The 16716-nt window shown below is 43.4% G+C and overlaps 1 protein-coding gene and 1 pseudogene across 1 annotated transcript in view; one reads left to right on the forward strand and one right to left on the reverse strand.

Moving 5' to 3' along the window:
- On the reverse strand, nucleotides 1–2371 carry LOC148481951 (uncharacterized; annotated as a pseudogene).
- Nucleotides 2372–4893: 2522 nt separating this feature from the next.
- LOC148481952 (gonadotropin-releasing hormone II receptor-like) overlaps nucleotides 4894–16716 on the forward strand; it is a 48049-nt gene continuing 36226 nt past the window's right edge. Inside the window, exon 1 of the mRNA XM_088452877.1 lies at nucleotides 4894–4975. The gene's annotated coding sequence lies outside the window, so the exon portion shown is untranslated. The remainder of the gene's footprint in view (nucleotides 4976–16716) is intronic.

Genomic DNA, 16716 nt, shown 5'->3' on the forward strand with positions numbered 1-16716 from the left:
TTAACTTATGCTCCTGGAGGACAGACTGAAGCCTGGAAAAATGAGATCAAGAGGATTTTGTCTAGGAGACCCCAACGTCTCTGCCATGGATGAATCTATGACTCTTTCTGTGCTTTCTCTGGGGCAGGCTGTACAGAACTTCAGCTGGTCATGGTGGTTTTCTGTTTTCAAAGCTCTATTCACCTTGTCTGCTTGTTGGTTATATAACACCCCCACCTGTTGTACATCGATTTTTTTGCACCTCTTCCAGTCCACCTTGGGATTTAGCCACACAGTCCGGTTGAGACCACTGATTTGGGGCATATCGAGGCAACAAGTTTCTTCTGACAGCACAGGTTGGACAATTTTGGCACCATATTTTGATGTCTTCTCTCATGCCAACCCAATAGAACTTTTTCCAGATGCTTGATTCCATTCTTCTTCGTCCAGAATGACCTGACTGGTCATGATATTTTTCTAGCACAAAACGGGCATTTTGCTTTGAGACAACAAGTTGAAAGATCCTACAATGAGTCTTGGGATCCACACCACATCGAAACACCTGTCCCTTCTCTACAAACAGCCTCTCTCGCTGTCTCAATAGGTTCACAAGTTCTGGATCCGTTTTTTGCCCTTGTTGCTTGGTTGAGAATTTTGAAGTTATCAGTAAGCCTTTGAGATGTTTTATTGTTTTATTCTTGCCTTGCAGGTGGCCCCATATGGTTCCTTGTTTGGGTTGCTCAAGACTTCTAGGTCTGGATGCTATAAAATTTATAGGATTCATGCCTAACATCAAAGCATTTTGCTGGACAACCTGGACACTGGAGATGGGCGTTGCTACTGCTTCTTGTCTAGCCTCATCATATTCTTCTCTTGTAGGTAATCTAGGCATAATGTCTGCCTTATTTTTGGTTATCCCAGGTTGAAGGCCTTGTTTCTACAGAAGCCAGTCAGTTTGCAGTTCTCCTCTGAGTGCCGCTAAAAGCTCCTCACAGCAGTTTCGCAGCACATTCATGCCCACTATCACTGGAGGCAAACCATAATCTTGGACATTGGTGACGGTGAAGCCTTGATGAGGTAGCACTGTTTTTCCAATTTGAATTTCAGCTTCCCAGTATCCTTTGCAAGGGATGCATTGCCCATTACTGGCAACCGGGATTATCAACTTGGAAGTTGCTGGAAGCATCTGTTCCTCAGCCCAGTGCTGCTCAAACTGGTTAGCTTGTATTGTGGTCACCTGTGAACCAGTGTCTAAGAGTGCTGGCATTTTAACTCCATTGATGCAAACTTGAACCACTGGGCTTTGGCTCACATAGCGGGGTGACCATGAAATTTCAGAGTTTAAACGGTCTGGCTGTTCACATTCTCTCTTAATGTGACCACTTCTTTCACAGGGTCCACAAATGAATTTCCCTTGAGTGTCAAAATGTTTGGAAGAATGCATAGATGTTTGTCTATGAGGGTCCCTTTGGGAACTGTCCATTGGTCTCTTCTCTTGGTGCCATTCCATTGTTTTCTGAAGCTGTGTCTGCTGTCTCTTCAGACTCTGCAGTTCTTTACATACTTCTGTCACACTGCGTGTCAGTTCAACCAGCTGAGCTTGTAACTCACTAGTGGAATCAGGTATGCATGACTGTGTAGACTGCACTGTCACTGCTCTCGCTGCAGATGGGTAAGTAGCTCCTTTAAAACTAAACTCCTGAAAATCAGACTTCTCTTGACATCTCAGCATCTCTGGAAAATACTCTTGTGGAACGACTTCTGAAGAAATGCTAAAGCCTAGAACTTTAATTGCTGCCTCTTTGAAATCCCGGAATGGGCTCTCAGGTTGCTGCAATCTCAACAGTCGCAGCAGGATCTTCACACCTTCGCCCCTTGCACCTTCAATGAACTGGTCCAATAAAATTTTGTCTTCATCATGCACTTCTTCAGGGTATGCATACTGAATGTCTCTGAGAGCTTCCTGCAGGCTGAGGGCATAGTCGCGGAGTGACTCTCCCAGTTGTTGCTTTCGAGCATAGAAGAACATTTTCAGCTCTGACACTGTTCTTGTGTCAAAGATGGTAGCAAGCCTGCTGAGGATCTGGTCCGCTGTCTTCTTCTCTTCAGTGGGCCAGGAAGTCACCTCTTTAAGCGCAGACCCTTTCAACTGTCCTATCAAGATCTCTACCTGTTGCTGCTCATTCAACATGTACAGGCAAAACAAGGACTTTATTTTTGCTGTGAATTCTCTTAAGGTGCTTGTTTCGGTGCTGTGAGCATCTCCTGTGTAGGTAGGTAGCCATGGCACCCCACAGTAGTATGGCATGGTGATAGGTGTGAAGACACTTGGCCTTGAGCTACTTTGAAAAAATGTGCTGCTCCCAACGGATTTACATGCTTCATTGGCCATCTTGTCTGTGTTTTTAGGAAATCTTTGCTTTGGACTCCGTGATCCTGTTCGTGACGCCAAATTGTAACACACAGGTAATAGGGTAATAAACTGGGTGCTGGCAACAGAAACTTGCTTGAAGAAGCTTGATGTTCTCTTAATTTTTCTTGACCCGAAGTTCCTGACACACCCAAGGCAGAGAGGCAAAGATCTCACCAACAATGTACAGACAGTAAGGCCTCACAGAATTTGGGGACACTATTGAATATTAAATTATGTTTCTTTATTAATAAATTCCTGGCTATTGTTTGTCTGCTAATAGAAACCTAAAAAGTTCTGCCAGGTTTTCTTTCAATACTTATTATTAACTTATAGGTGTAGCACAACCACAAGACCAATATTGAAGGAATGTTAACATGTAAGAACCCTTTCTTAATACTATGTTCAATAAATATATATATTAAAAAGAAATAAAACACATTAGATGCCTAAGAATTCAAAAAATATGTAAAAGATGCTACAGCTATACAGTATTCAGATCCATAAATACCTGTAACCATCATAAGTTAGTATCGACATCATAAATAAAGTATAGATCTTTTCAAAAGTCTCGTTAGTAAACCCCATACATCTGTATATTTGCAAGTGTAATCAGTTCGGTACCAGACTTGGGGTGGTGCACATATTGTCTTCTTTATGCTGCGGACGGTCATTAGATTCTGTTTGCAGAACTTTTTCCTGTAGCGTAAACAGTCCCTCATGTAAACAAGGCCTCCTAGTCTGTAGGTATTAGGCCTGATTACTGCTGATTTACATCCAGTGAGTACGTTACTGCTCAGCTCTGCAAGTCTCAGCTACTCTGGTCAATGCGCTTGTCTCTTCTCTGCTCTTTATATTTATTTCTGCTGCTGCTGTCTCTTATTGCATGTAACACTCTCTCTCTCTCTGTGTCTCTCCTGCCTGACACCAGCGCACACACTGCCTCACCTCCTCCCTCACACCTCTCCTGCACCAACTGCCACTTGCCTCCAACGGTCACTTCTCACACCAGCCAACACAGCCCATGTGATGTCCTCCTGACCTCTTGAGGAGGCGCAGAGGCTGCTGGGAACTGTAGTCAGTGGTCTATCTGTATAATGACATGCGCATAAACTTTAGCAAGATACTCCTGGTCATAAGTAATCCCTTGCATAGCAGGGTATTACATCTATAAAACGGATCTTCGTATTTGGATAGCATTTAAGTCCCTCCTTCGTGATTTCATGTGCTCTAAGGTGGTCAAAATTGACTGGAAATGGATGCTATTGATGTTAGTAATATTATAGGAACAAAAAAAGGTCCAAATTACATGTTTTAGCAGTTTTTATCAATATTTAAAGAAATTCAAAACAGAATTAAAACACTTATGTTTTGGTTATAGCAAAACCACTCTCAACAATGATTTCGAACAAAAACACAAACTAGCGACCTGTCCCAACTTTGCACTGGACTAATTTGAATTAACGGCATTAGTCTGTTTTAACCAAGGTCTTATAAGATTGCCTTGTAGAAGACAGTCGATTTTCCTCCTGATTTAGGTTTGACGTGGCATTCAAAAGGGCCACGTCAAGTTGTTCATGATAAAAACAGTTTCCAATTAGGTCAACTCCAGCCACGTCCCGGTGCTTTATTTATGGTCATGCCAAAGCAGACTCTTACCGGGAAATGGACTCGTTTGAAATTAAAGAATAGTTTTTTTACATAAATTAAATAAGAAATGTAAAGAAAGGGAAGAACTTACATTTTTGTATCAGTAAAAAGGGCTTACATTGATTTTTCTGGAGAAACCGGATAATATGTATCAATCTCTACATTGTATAAAATAAAGTCCATCGTTGTGATATATCTTTAATGGTTTAGGCAGTGTAAGCCAAGAAAGCACTTGGACATACGTTTTTCATTGACTTGCTTCACTAAAATCGTCCCTGCTCGGCTCCCTTTTGTCATACACCTAAACTTTCCTCGACAGATGCTCTATAGAATAGTGAAAACTGCCTCAAAATCCATGTATATATATACATATTTACTACTAGCATCCCATCCCGGCCTCGCACAGGTGCAATTAGGAATTTACAGCGATAGTCTTTTTTAACCGAGGTCTTATAAAAGATTGCCTTGTAGATGACGAGATTAGCCCGAACCAACAGACTCCTACCAGAAACTTTATTTTATTCAATGTATAGAAGATACTGAAAAAAGTAGCCCATTTTAGTGACGGATCTTTTATTTGAAATCATGCATCAAAGATACCATATTACGCAAACTTCACAACTGTACATTGTTTTATATATATTATTTCACATTTCCGATACATGTTCTTCCTGTGGCACTAATTTAACTTTGTGGCTTGCAATCACACTTTACTATGCTAAGAGATGCACTTCAATAGGTCTCCTGTCACTGGCACAATGCTCTGACTCCCCTCCCTCTACACTCAGTGCTCATTGCTCAGCTATCTCACAGAAGCATCAGTAGGGATATAGTGTGTGTGTGCGTAAGGAGAATGTGAGGACTCAGATATGGGTGCAGGAACAGACCCAAGTCCTACAGAGAGGACGCAGCGCCAGGGGAGTTGAGCAGGATTTGGTGAGTGCACAGTAATTGACTTTATCAATGATAAGATATATAGTTAATGTTAACACTCTACATTATATATATGTATATATATATATATATATATATATATATATACAGTACACACACACACAAGGCACTTGGCAGCAAGCTTAACATATTGCAGTGTATGAGCAAGCATGACCGGTGTATAGGTATAGAGTATAAGATGCCCTAAGTGTTCATACTGTACACACATACCATTCATTTAAGTACATAAACATATGGATATATGATGATAACATTTTTCAGAGTTTTTTCAGATATAAAGTAGAATATTATAATTAATCATACAAAGTGAGAGAGACAAATCCTGTAAATCTGAGGTCTGACCAGGGACTAGAAAACATCCCTGTTATGTTTTACATCCTCTAACAATAGTTTGGAATCCTTTGCCCTAAAGTCAATAAACCATTAATGCTTTTAACAGTGACGGCTTCTCCTTTGTACTGTGTGATGCACTTACTGTACCATCTCCCTTGATTGCTTAATTATCGTCAACTAGATATGTATTGAAGGAACCCAATCGTTGCTATAATTTCTCCTTAAATTCAATTTCCTTTACTAACTAGTATTAGATACTAGTTCAGCTCTTAGAAATATATTGCTTTGAATGCTAATTATTCACGATAAGTCATGAATATTAATTTTCTCTTCACAGCCCTCATCAGATCTGTAATTATCGGAAGCAAATAGTTTATACTGTGGTGAAAATAAGTGGGAAAATCTATATTTTATTTCCAAACACGTCATGAAGACAAGTTTGAGCTCCCATTGTATTACTCATCTCCATAGTAATGCACTAATCACCCCCCATACTGGGGTTTGTATTTACCCGACAGGGGACCAGGGGTATAATTCTCCTCAGCAGACATATGGTACCTTAATCCCCTAATGTTCTCAGGATTTGTAAAGCAATTTGCTTCCGGCCCACTGACAGAAATTAGGGATAGAAAGCTGTCTAGGTGTGGAATGTTTTTGAGATATTGTTATATTGATAGAAGGCCACAGGTTCTATCTATTTGGATGTGAGATTAGGGGACCCGCTTTGTATTCATAACCTACTGTAAAAAATAGTTTTATACCACCCAAGGGAGCAATGTATAAGAGAGGCAAATTATTTCAATAGTTTCAGTTCCACTGTTAGAGAACCGCTTACTGACACGGCTTTGCTAATGAAGTTATTGCAGACAAGGTAAAATAGAAAGCGGCACTATACAGGAGATGTTCAGGATGTAACAAGGGACTAGTGCTTAGGGCCCTAGTGCCATCTCACAGCTTGTTTGCAAAGTTTAAATGGAAATGACACAAGCATGAGGGATAATGTGTTCCCTGCTGAGACTCCCGTAAACTAGAAGTGACTTATTATAGGAAACTTGAACAGATTTTTTACTGCACATCTGCCTATAGAGTTTTAATTGCATTATTGAGGGGTTAAAATTTTTTTTTTAAAAATGTGTGATTAAATTAGTGGGCAAAAATAATGCGTATTTATAAAACCTTAGCGACAGTTGTCATGAATGTCCCCCGTGTACTAGTTCTACTAATGCTAACTGTAATTATGTTTATATACCCTGGATGTTCTATATGTGTTGTGTATATTCATTTTTACATATTTTATTCTATGTGGTTGTCAGAGCAAATTACTAATTGTAAACAGACTTCTACATGTTTATATCATTCAGCTCTGGAACTTTGCTGGGCACCTACTGATTGCATCCTTCTGGCATACACAGAATACTCTAGATAATGGGCAACACCTTGTGCAAATGTGACTATAAAAACAATCTGGCACAATGTAGCATTTCTATGCTTAAGTTGCCCACACACATAGCGATGTGTTCTCAATCCCACGATGTGTATGATTTCCCCTGAGGTCTCCCCAGGCAGCTCCCCGGCATTTGGAGTAAAAAAATGTCCAATCTGACTTAAGATCTATCGTGCATCCAGTGCATTGTGTCCCAGATTGGCAAATCTGCCCTACAGCACGGCAGATCTGAAGATGCGAGGTACGACGAGTGGGGACGCGCATCGGTATCATGATCATGAGTGGAAAGTCACAATTTGCCCATATTTTACACGATTTGTCCTCAGGAGTTGTCGAAATCGGCCAAATCGGGTAAAATATCTCTATGTGCGTGGGCAGCTATAGTTTGGTTATTGGTACAGGACACATGAGGTGGGAGTCTGTGCAGACTGAGGCTTACTCAGAATGCATACAGTATGTCTGAAGGCAAGCACAACACACAATACATCATTAGCATTGCAGTTTTATAACCTCTATTGCCAACATCTATTAGCATTACTTTCTGTAAGTGACATTTCCATTCGGACAACTATTCTTTGCTATATATGTGACACTACATTACTATATAGTGTACAAATAGGGTAATGTAACTTTTGCAGTTGCAACACTGTCAAGCCTCATCTTTATGTTCTATGCTATCTCTACACTTTCTCTATACTGCTGCGTGGGAAATGTTACTCCATCTGACCTACACCTGCCGCTAATGCTAGTTTTGTGCAGCTCGACGTATTTTGAGATACACACGACTGAATATATGCTTGTGTTTTTCCTACATACTTTTGGGTAGCAAGTGAGTCCAATTTGACAGGATACCCATAGTGTTTAATGCAGAGTGAATGCAGACTATGAGTAAACATAACGGTATCGGTATGACATACCGCCAGACATAAGCCCGGCGGCATGTCATACAGACGCCGGAAGGCAGATGACTGAAGTTCTCGACAGGGTCAGTATTTTAACTATCCCGTCCTAACCCTCCCTTAGGGGTGCTTAACCCTAACCTCCCCTCAGGGATGCCTAAACCTAATCCCCCCTCCCGCACGCTAAACCTAACCCTCCCGGGGGGGTGCCTGTCCCCACCTCCCCCAGGGAGTGCTTAACCCTAACATACCCCTTTCCCTAGCCCAGTGTTTCTCAACCACTGTGCTGTGGCACACTAGTGTGCCGCGAACGGTTGTCAAGTGTACGGGCCGGTCAACTCAGCGCACTTGTAATGTGTTTTATTCCTGCAGAGGCAATGTAGTGTGTTTTATTCCTGTGGAGGCCAATGTAGTGAGTTTTATTCCTGAGGAGTCCAATGTAGTGTGTTTTATTCCTGTAGAGGCCAATATGTGTGTTTTATTCCTGTGGAGGCCAATGTAGTGTGTTTTATTCCTGAGGAGGCCAATGTAGTGTGTTTTATTCCTAGGAGGGCCAATGTAGTGTGTTTTATTCCTGAAGAGGCCAATGTAGTGTGTTTTATTCCTGTGGAGGTCAATGTAGTGTGTTTTATTCCTGAGAGGGCCAATGTAGTGTGTTTTATTCCTGAGGAGGCCAATATGTGTGTTTTATTCCTGTGGAGGCCAATGTAGTGTGTTTTATTCCTGTGGAGGCCAATGTAGTGTGTTTTATTCCTGAGGAGGCCAATGTAGTGTGTTTTATTCCTGAGGGGGCCAATGCAGTATGTTTTATTCCTGAGGAGGCCAATGTAGTGTGTTTTATTCCTGTGGAGGCCAATGTAGTGTGTTTTATTCCTGTGGAGGCCAATGTAGTGTGTTTTATTCCTGAGGAGGCTAATGTAGTGTGTTTTATTCCTGTGGAGGCCAATGTAGTGTGTTTTATTCCTGAGGAGGCCAATGTAGTGTGTTTTATTCCTGAGGAGGCCAATGTAGTGTGATTTATTCCTGAGGAGGCCAATGTAGTGTGTTTTATTCCTGTGGAGTCCAATGTAGTGTGTTTTATTCCTGAGAGGGCCAATGTAGTGTGTTTTATTCCTGAGGAGGCCAATGTAGTGTGTTTTATTCCCGAGGAGGCCAATGTAGTGTGTTTTATTCCTGAGGAGGCCAATGTAGTGTGTTTTATTCCTGTGGAGGCCAATATGTGTGTATATTTTTATGTGGGAGCCAAAGTTTATGTTTTTTTCATTGGTCATGCACACCACATAGCCGTTTAATGCCTTGGCAATTTTAAAATCTTGTTTAGTGTGCCTTGAGTTGAAAAGGTTGAAAATCACTGCCCTAGCCTAATCTTCTTAACACTCTCGGGGGGAGGGTGTCTAACCCTAAGTCCCTTCGGGAGCGCCTAAACCTAAACGTGGCTGTCCGCCCCCGGCGCCCGGCTTACCTTCGTTCGGTATGCCGGGTCTCGTGATTTCGGTGGGTGGATAATGATAGGCGTTGGGATTTCGATGCCTATCATTAGTCCCTTGCTGGGATTTCACAGTTGGGAAGCATATAAGGAATAAAAATCTGCTTCAGGGCACCGCATTATAACAGAATTTTCCTTTACAAAACATTTTAACACTTAACTGTCTGTTTTTTATATATGTATTTCACTTTTTTATTTTTATTCCTTATATGCAGCTGCGGCTGCTCTTAACTATTTCCTTTACACTTTTCCTATTAAAGCGAAGCCTTGGGGTGGCATAGTTGGGCTAGTTTGGGGGTGTCCTGCACTTTGGATTTGAAGTGAACCGTAGTATGTTAGGGACCTACCCTACAGAGGTTACGCGAATGTGGTGGGTATGCTCATAACCTTGGCCAAGAATATGCCAAAAACCTCTATTCAGTGCAAAATGTATTTATTTATATATAATCAGTTAATTTGAGTTGTGCACTTGTATTTCTTCTTTTTGTGTACTTACTCAGAAATTGCTAACAACCACCCGCGCCATCAGGCCTCAGGCTGCATAGGCCATCGCAGTTGATAATTTATGCATGCCACGGCGTTGAAACGCACTGGGACGCCTGTGTTCACCTGACCCCCCCCCGTCACCACCCCCAAACGGCACTTCCTGTCAATCAGTCTGGAATGGGCCTGTGTAGTAACTTAGCGACTGCGTTCCTTGCTGATTCAGGCCCCTAGAGTATTAATAACATTAATTTCCAGTAATTTCCACTCAATTTTGACCACCTCACAGCTCACTGTATTGTTCACCAATATAGGGCAAAGGCTGGCTGGCTAAACTAAGCAACAGAGCAGCGGCACAAATACACGGCAGTTATTTCTGTTTAAAAATGTGTTGCAAAGTAGTAACGTGATCAATCAGACTTTTTATTGAGCAATTCTCCAAAATCTCCCCAACCATAAAACCAGCGTTCCAAACCTGCGGGTTGGATACAGTGCAGGTTACAGTGCGGGTTGGATACAGTGTAGGTTGGATACGGTACGAGTCAGATAATGTGCAGGTCACAAACAGTTTGAGTCGTATACAGTGCGGGTCGCAGTGTGAGCTGGATACAGTGCTGGTCGGATACAGGGCCTGATTCAGCAAGGATAGCTATTCTGCTAATACGCACGCAACGCCAGTGGCAAACGCAGGATTTTGAAATGGGGGTTTCCAATACTTGGTTACAAAACCAATATCAAAAAATCTAACCACATACAGGCAGCGCTCCTCGGGTACTCAATAATCCAATCTTGTTAATCTATTACTGTGCAACATTTCAGATGAATTTATTACATATTTTGGCAAAGCCTTCATGAAATATGTAATAATTGCATCTGAATCGTTGCACAGTAATAGATTAACAAACTTGGATTATTGAGTACCCGAGGAGCGCTGCCTGTATCTGATTGTATGATCAAGACTGAGCGCTCTGCACCCCGGCTGTTGAACTTTATTTGGTGCCGTCTACTTGACTATATTTATATGGAGCTTTTCAGCTCCTCGAAGAAATAAAAAAGGCGGCACTGCAAACATACACAGTGACATATACACGCACACACACTGACAAAGCCTAAATGCACACACTGACACATACACTCACTGCACTGACAGTGCCTACACACACACCTAACACTACACACCCACACTGACAAAGCCAACACACACACATACACACTGACGCACACTCACTGCACTGACAAAGCCAACACACTGACAGACACACAAACTGCACTGAGAAACACACACACACACACACTGACAAAGCCTAGAGTCACACACACACACACACTGACAAAGCATAGAGTCACACACACACACACACACTTACAAAGCATAGTCACACCCAAAGCCTAGACACACACACACACTGACAAAGCCTAGAGTCACACACACGCTGACAAAGCCTAGAGTCACACACACACACTGACAAAGCCTAGTCACACACACACACACACTGACAAAGCCTAGAGTCACACACACACTGACAAAGCCTAGAGTCACACACACACACACTTACAAGGCATAGAGTCACACACACACACTGACAAAGCCTAGAGTCACACACACACTGACAAAGCCTAGAGTCACACACACACACACTTACAAGGCATAGAGTCACACACACACACTGACAAAGCCTAGAGTCGCACACACTTACAAAGCCTAGAGTCACACACACACTTACAAGGCATAGAGTCACACACACACACTGACAAAGCCTAGAGTCGCACACACTTACAAAGCATAGAGTCACACACACACTGACAAAGCCTAGAGTCACACACACACACTTACAAAGCATAGAGTCACACACACACACACTTACAAAGCCTAGAGTCACACCCACACACACACTTACAAAGCATAGAGTCACACCCACATAGACACACTTACAAAGCATAGAGTCACACACACACTGACAAAGCCTATAGTCACACACTGAAATACACACTGACACAAACACACCTCTCACTTGACACAAATGCAGCCTTATAAATACAGCGCTGGCATGGCTTATTAAAAATCACCCTCCCCCCACATGTAATAGATTACACCCACCTGCGGCTCTAGAAGAGAGCACCGGTCACTGAGGAGGATCCGACACACGAGCTCTCAGCCTCCCACTGGAGGGAGGAGCTGCGCTACTGCTGCAGCTCCCCCTACAGGCAGCTCAGCCAGGAACAGCTGCCGACTCACTCCGATCTCTTTACAAAAAAAAAAAAATATTGCTAAGCTGCGCTGCGATGTAGTGGTGGGCAGGGGAGGTTTCTAGGTACTCGGAAACCCCCCCTGCGTGCGCGTATGAACGCAGTTGGTAATATCAGCGGTGATATGCAAATAATTGCATTCACATTGCGATCGCATCCTGACATAAAGACGCCCAATTCCCATTACTCACATCCATATACATGGCCAACATAGTGAAATAGTCGGTAACATTAATGTAGATGTGCTGCAAATCAGGCAAGACTCATGGACTCTGGAGTGCATAAGAACACCCTTTACTTTGTTAGTTAGTTCAGTTCCTAATGTTAAACTAACAGAAAACTTCCTCCCAGCATGCATAGCCCCAGAGAAAGTCTCATCCTGCAGGGTCCTAGCAGGATACACATTTACAATCGAGTAACATCTGACCTGTACGAACAGTTAAGTCAGGTCAGACCTCACTCAGGAACTGCTAACTTCAGCGCAGGCCTCAGGCTGCGTATGGTATCGCAGTGGCTAATTTATGTACACCCCTACGACACCGTGGAAACACACAGGCACGCCTGCATTCGCCCGACCCCTCCTCCCCCCGTCACCACCCATAAACAGCACTTCCTGTCTATCACTCAGCGATGCGTCTGCCGCCACTGCAATCACAGTTCCGATCACAGCGGCTGCTTCGTGATTGCTCACTGCAATGCGTGCACATGCGCAGTGTGAAACAATCAGCCGACTGTGTGCGCATTAGCAACTGCAATCCTGCAGCTGAATAGGGCGCCACATAGTGGAGGGCGCCTCAGCTGCGTACCATGCGGGCCGCGGGCAGACTGTGTCTCTGTGACACAGCTGCACCGCGTGTGTAGCGCTGACCGGACGGAGTTCAGTCAGCACTACACAGTGACAAACACGGCAGCTGTGTGTTTGTTCTAATTAGCAGCCAATGAGAGTCTGTCATATTCTCATCGGCTGCTGCACCCACTGCCGAAGCCATCTTCCGGCTCCCACAGTGGGTAATGAGAGAGACGTCATGACGTCTCTCCCATTGATCAAAGCCGCCCGGGCGGGCGGGCGGGCAGGCGGACGGACGGAGGAGCTGATAGCGGCGGCAGAAGCAGGAGCGGGTTTCAGGTAAGTGGGTTTTTTTTTATTTTTATTACGTGTTTCTCTACTGGGGGGGACTACTACTGGTGTCACTACAAAGTGGGGCAACTACTGGGGGCACTACAAGGGGGGACTACTACTGGGGGCACTACAAGGGGGGACTACTACTGGGGGCACTACCAGGGGGGCTACTACTGGGGGCACTACAAGGTGGGACTACTACTGGGGGAACTACAAGGGGGATTACTACTGGGGGCACTACAAGGGGGGACTACTACTGGGGGCACTACAAAGGGATGTCAACTACTGGGAGCACTACAAGGGGGGACTACTACTGGAGGCACTACAAGGGGGGATTGCTACTGGGGGCACTACAAGGGGGGACTAATACTGGGGGCGCTACAAGGGGGGCTACTACTGGGGGCACTACAAGGGGGTGCTACTACTGGGGGCACAAGGGGCACTGTACAGGGGGGACCACTCCCGGGGGCACTGCATAGGGGGGCACCAAAAAATATACTCACTTATGAAAAAATTTGATCTAGGGCCGGCCCTGGATACAGTGCAGGTCAAATACACTGCGGGTTGTATACAGTGCAGGCTGGATACACCAATGGTGCACTTGCTGTGACAGAGGGTGCCGGCATTGTCCTCAGTGCGGGGGTGCCTGCAGTGCTGGCTGTGCGGGATGCTAGCGGTGGTCTCAGTGCAGGAGTGCTAGCAGTGTCGGCAGTTCGGGGGTGCTGGCGGCAGTTGGGGGGTGGCGGCGCTGTCCTAAGTGTAGGAGTGCTGGTAGTGTTCTCAGTGCGGGGGTGCCAGCGGTGTCGGCAATGCAGGAGTGCCGGTAGTGTTCTCAGTGCGGGGGTGAAAGCAGTGTCGGCAGTGCGGACATTAGGTACAAAATACTCTGCTCCTGGACTTCCCTCTTAATTTATGATTGCAGTCACCTGTGATAAAACACCCTTCTCATCAGTTAACTAGTTCAACACAGGTGACTGCAATCATACATTAGGTGGGAAGTCCAGGAGCAGAGCATTTTGTACCTGGTGGAAAGTGTCATGTTGGAGGGTAGGCAGTTATAGTCAACTGAGTATCAACTTTTGGAAAGTGTAATGTGTCTGAGCAAGTTATACTAAAATCAACTATTTGCAAGTTATATAGTAGTTTATTCACCTACCTTTGTAACTTATAGATTTTACATTGTTTACACTTCCAATATAGTCACGATGATAAATAGTAGTTACCGTGGATGCATCTAGTACCATTTTCAAACTGTGCCTGACTGTATTATTTGCAGAATGTCCATGAGATACAATACTGGTTACAGGTATGTGGATAAGGACCACGCATCTGGGAAGGAGAGCCCTGTGACGCTGTGTGACAGCATACACTGTACTAGTAGCAGATGGCTCCCAACCTCTTCATTATCTCAGCATCAGTTAATAAACAGCTCTGCAAAGCGTTACATGCCACATGTATGTCATCCATATTAAAGGATGATAGTGAGACAAAATGGCCTTTGGAGATATGAGTCACCAACTTCTGTGCATCTTACATGCTGCAAAGCAGATAAAATCCACAGGCGCACACTCACTGCACTGCGTGAATGACCGCAGTGAACTGTTGGAAGCATACAGCATGCTCCTACATAGGGGTCTTAGGGCCCTATGTATCAAAGCTGGGAGAGAGGTAAAATTGTAACAAATAAATCGCTAACCAATCAGCTCCTAGCTATCATTTTTTAAACACAGCCTGCAAAATGTAAATTGGAAGCTGATTGGTTAGTACTTTGGGTTCTATTTATCAACATTATTTTTACTAAAATAATGTGAAAAAGGGTGTTTTCACACCCTTTTCACATTATTTTAGTATTACCTATAGTTATTACAGGGCAATTGGAGTAGAATGGGATGTCAGCTGAGCAGAGCTATGGAGGACATCACCGATGCAGGTAAGTGTAATTAAGGGAGGGGGGGTCCGCGATCGCAGGGGGTGGGGCTGAATTTAATTAACAGATAAAGGAGCAGGATGTAATCTTACCAGGATGTACCAGGTTAAATGGCAGGTAGCAGATGATAAAATGGTACTTAAACAAATTTCAGAACATAATGAACTAGTAACAATAGTCCAGAAATCTCACAGGGAATAGTGGCAGGTTTCAGGCACAGGGAGTCAGAACTGACATGGTGCATAGCATAATACAGAGACAGCAGTCCAGACAGGACACATTGGGCCATATTCAATTTGGAGCAAAATGTCGGAATCGAAGAGAATTTATCGTCGATGATGTCATTTTCGCCTGTTTTAATTATCCCCGTATATAATTAAAAAAACAAACTGTGTCATAAAAAGTAAAAAAAAAAAAAAAAAAATCGGGTCACCCCAAAAAATTTACTTTAATTTTGGGGGTAAAAAAACATAATATAGGGAAAACACTTCTAAAATAGCCAAATTAAATTCAGAGGGGTTCCCAAGTATGCGGCAGGCGTTTTCTTCATAGCGGGAGTAGCGGCAGGTGCATTTTTGCTGAATTTTTAAAAATAATTTTAGGGACTTAAAAAAATGCTTACCCCCATTTTCATGTGGTGAAGTGCTAATAAGTGCTATTCTTCACCCCTTCTTCATAGCCGCAAATATGCACCTTCCGCAGCTATTAGAAACCCTGACTTCCTTCACCAGGTAAAAATGGGGGTACCCATAGTGATCCTCCATATCTAGACATCTTTAGGGGGGTCCCGGGAATATTTCCTGAAAATTCCTGATTTTTGGCGATACTTACCTTTCCGCCGGCTCCCGTTTTCGTTGATTTTTAATTGAATATGAGGATAAAGTGGGCACTTTATCCCCGGAAAACCTGCGATGTGGAGCGAAAAGTCCAACACGGACTTTTCTCTCCCAAATTGAATATGGCCCGTAGTTTGAAAACTCCAAGCAGCCAACATTAAATGACCAGCAATGAATGCTGGCCTCAGACAGACTAAAAAACTATCTGACAAGTGACAGCCTTCACCTTCCCAGCTGTATTTTGTATGGAGAATTGTGTTGCTAATTGTTACTTGTGCTGTGTTTATAATTTGGTTACTGTATTGTAATGTTCTGTGAACCCTTTAATGTATGGACGGCGCTGTGGACCACTTATGGCGCCCTATAAATAACATTTAATAATAATAATAGTCTATTCTTGCTAATTAATAAATCAATCACCAGGCACCTGATCTCCAGCAAAGTCCAAACAGCAGCACCTCTGGCAGGAACAAGAACTGCAGTTCATTTCAGAAAGGCCTGGTGACCCCTGTTGGTGAAAAAGCATATAGCAAGGACAATTGCAAAACGACATTACTTTTGCCGGGCATACACTATACAATTATCTGTCAGATATCTGTCCAATCTGGCTGGTTGGAATGAAAATCTGGTAATGTATGGGAGCCAATGACAATCGACCATTTTCTCACAAACACTGAAAAACAGCCAAAAATGGTCATTCATGCAAATTGGTTAAATCAAGTGAATTTAACCACTTTGACCAATCATTTTTGCCCATTTTCCAGTGTTTAAGACTATATGGTCGATTGTCATTAGCTCCCATACATAACCAGATTTTCATTCCAACCAGCCAGATTGGACAGATATCTGACAGATAATTGCATAGTGTATGCCCAGCATAAGGCCCATATTCAATTAGAGGCGAAAAGTTTTGCCTGTCGGACTTTCCGCCTGTTTCAGAGGCAGAAA

This window comes from Taudactylus pleione, unplaced genomic scaffold, assembly GCF_031769625.1.
Source record: "Taudactylus pleione unplaced genomic scaffold, aTauple2 ptg000556l, whole genome shotgun sequence".
Classification (NCBI taxonomy): Eukaryota; Metazoa; Chordata; class Amphibia; order Anura; family Myobatrachidae; genus Taudactylus; species Taudactylus pleione.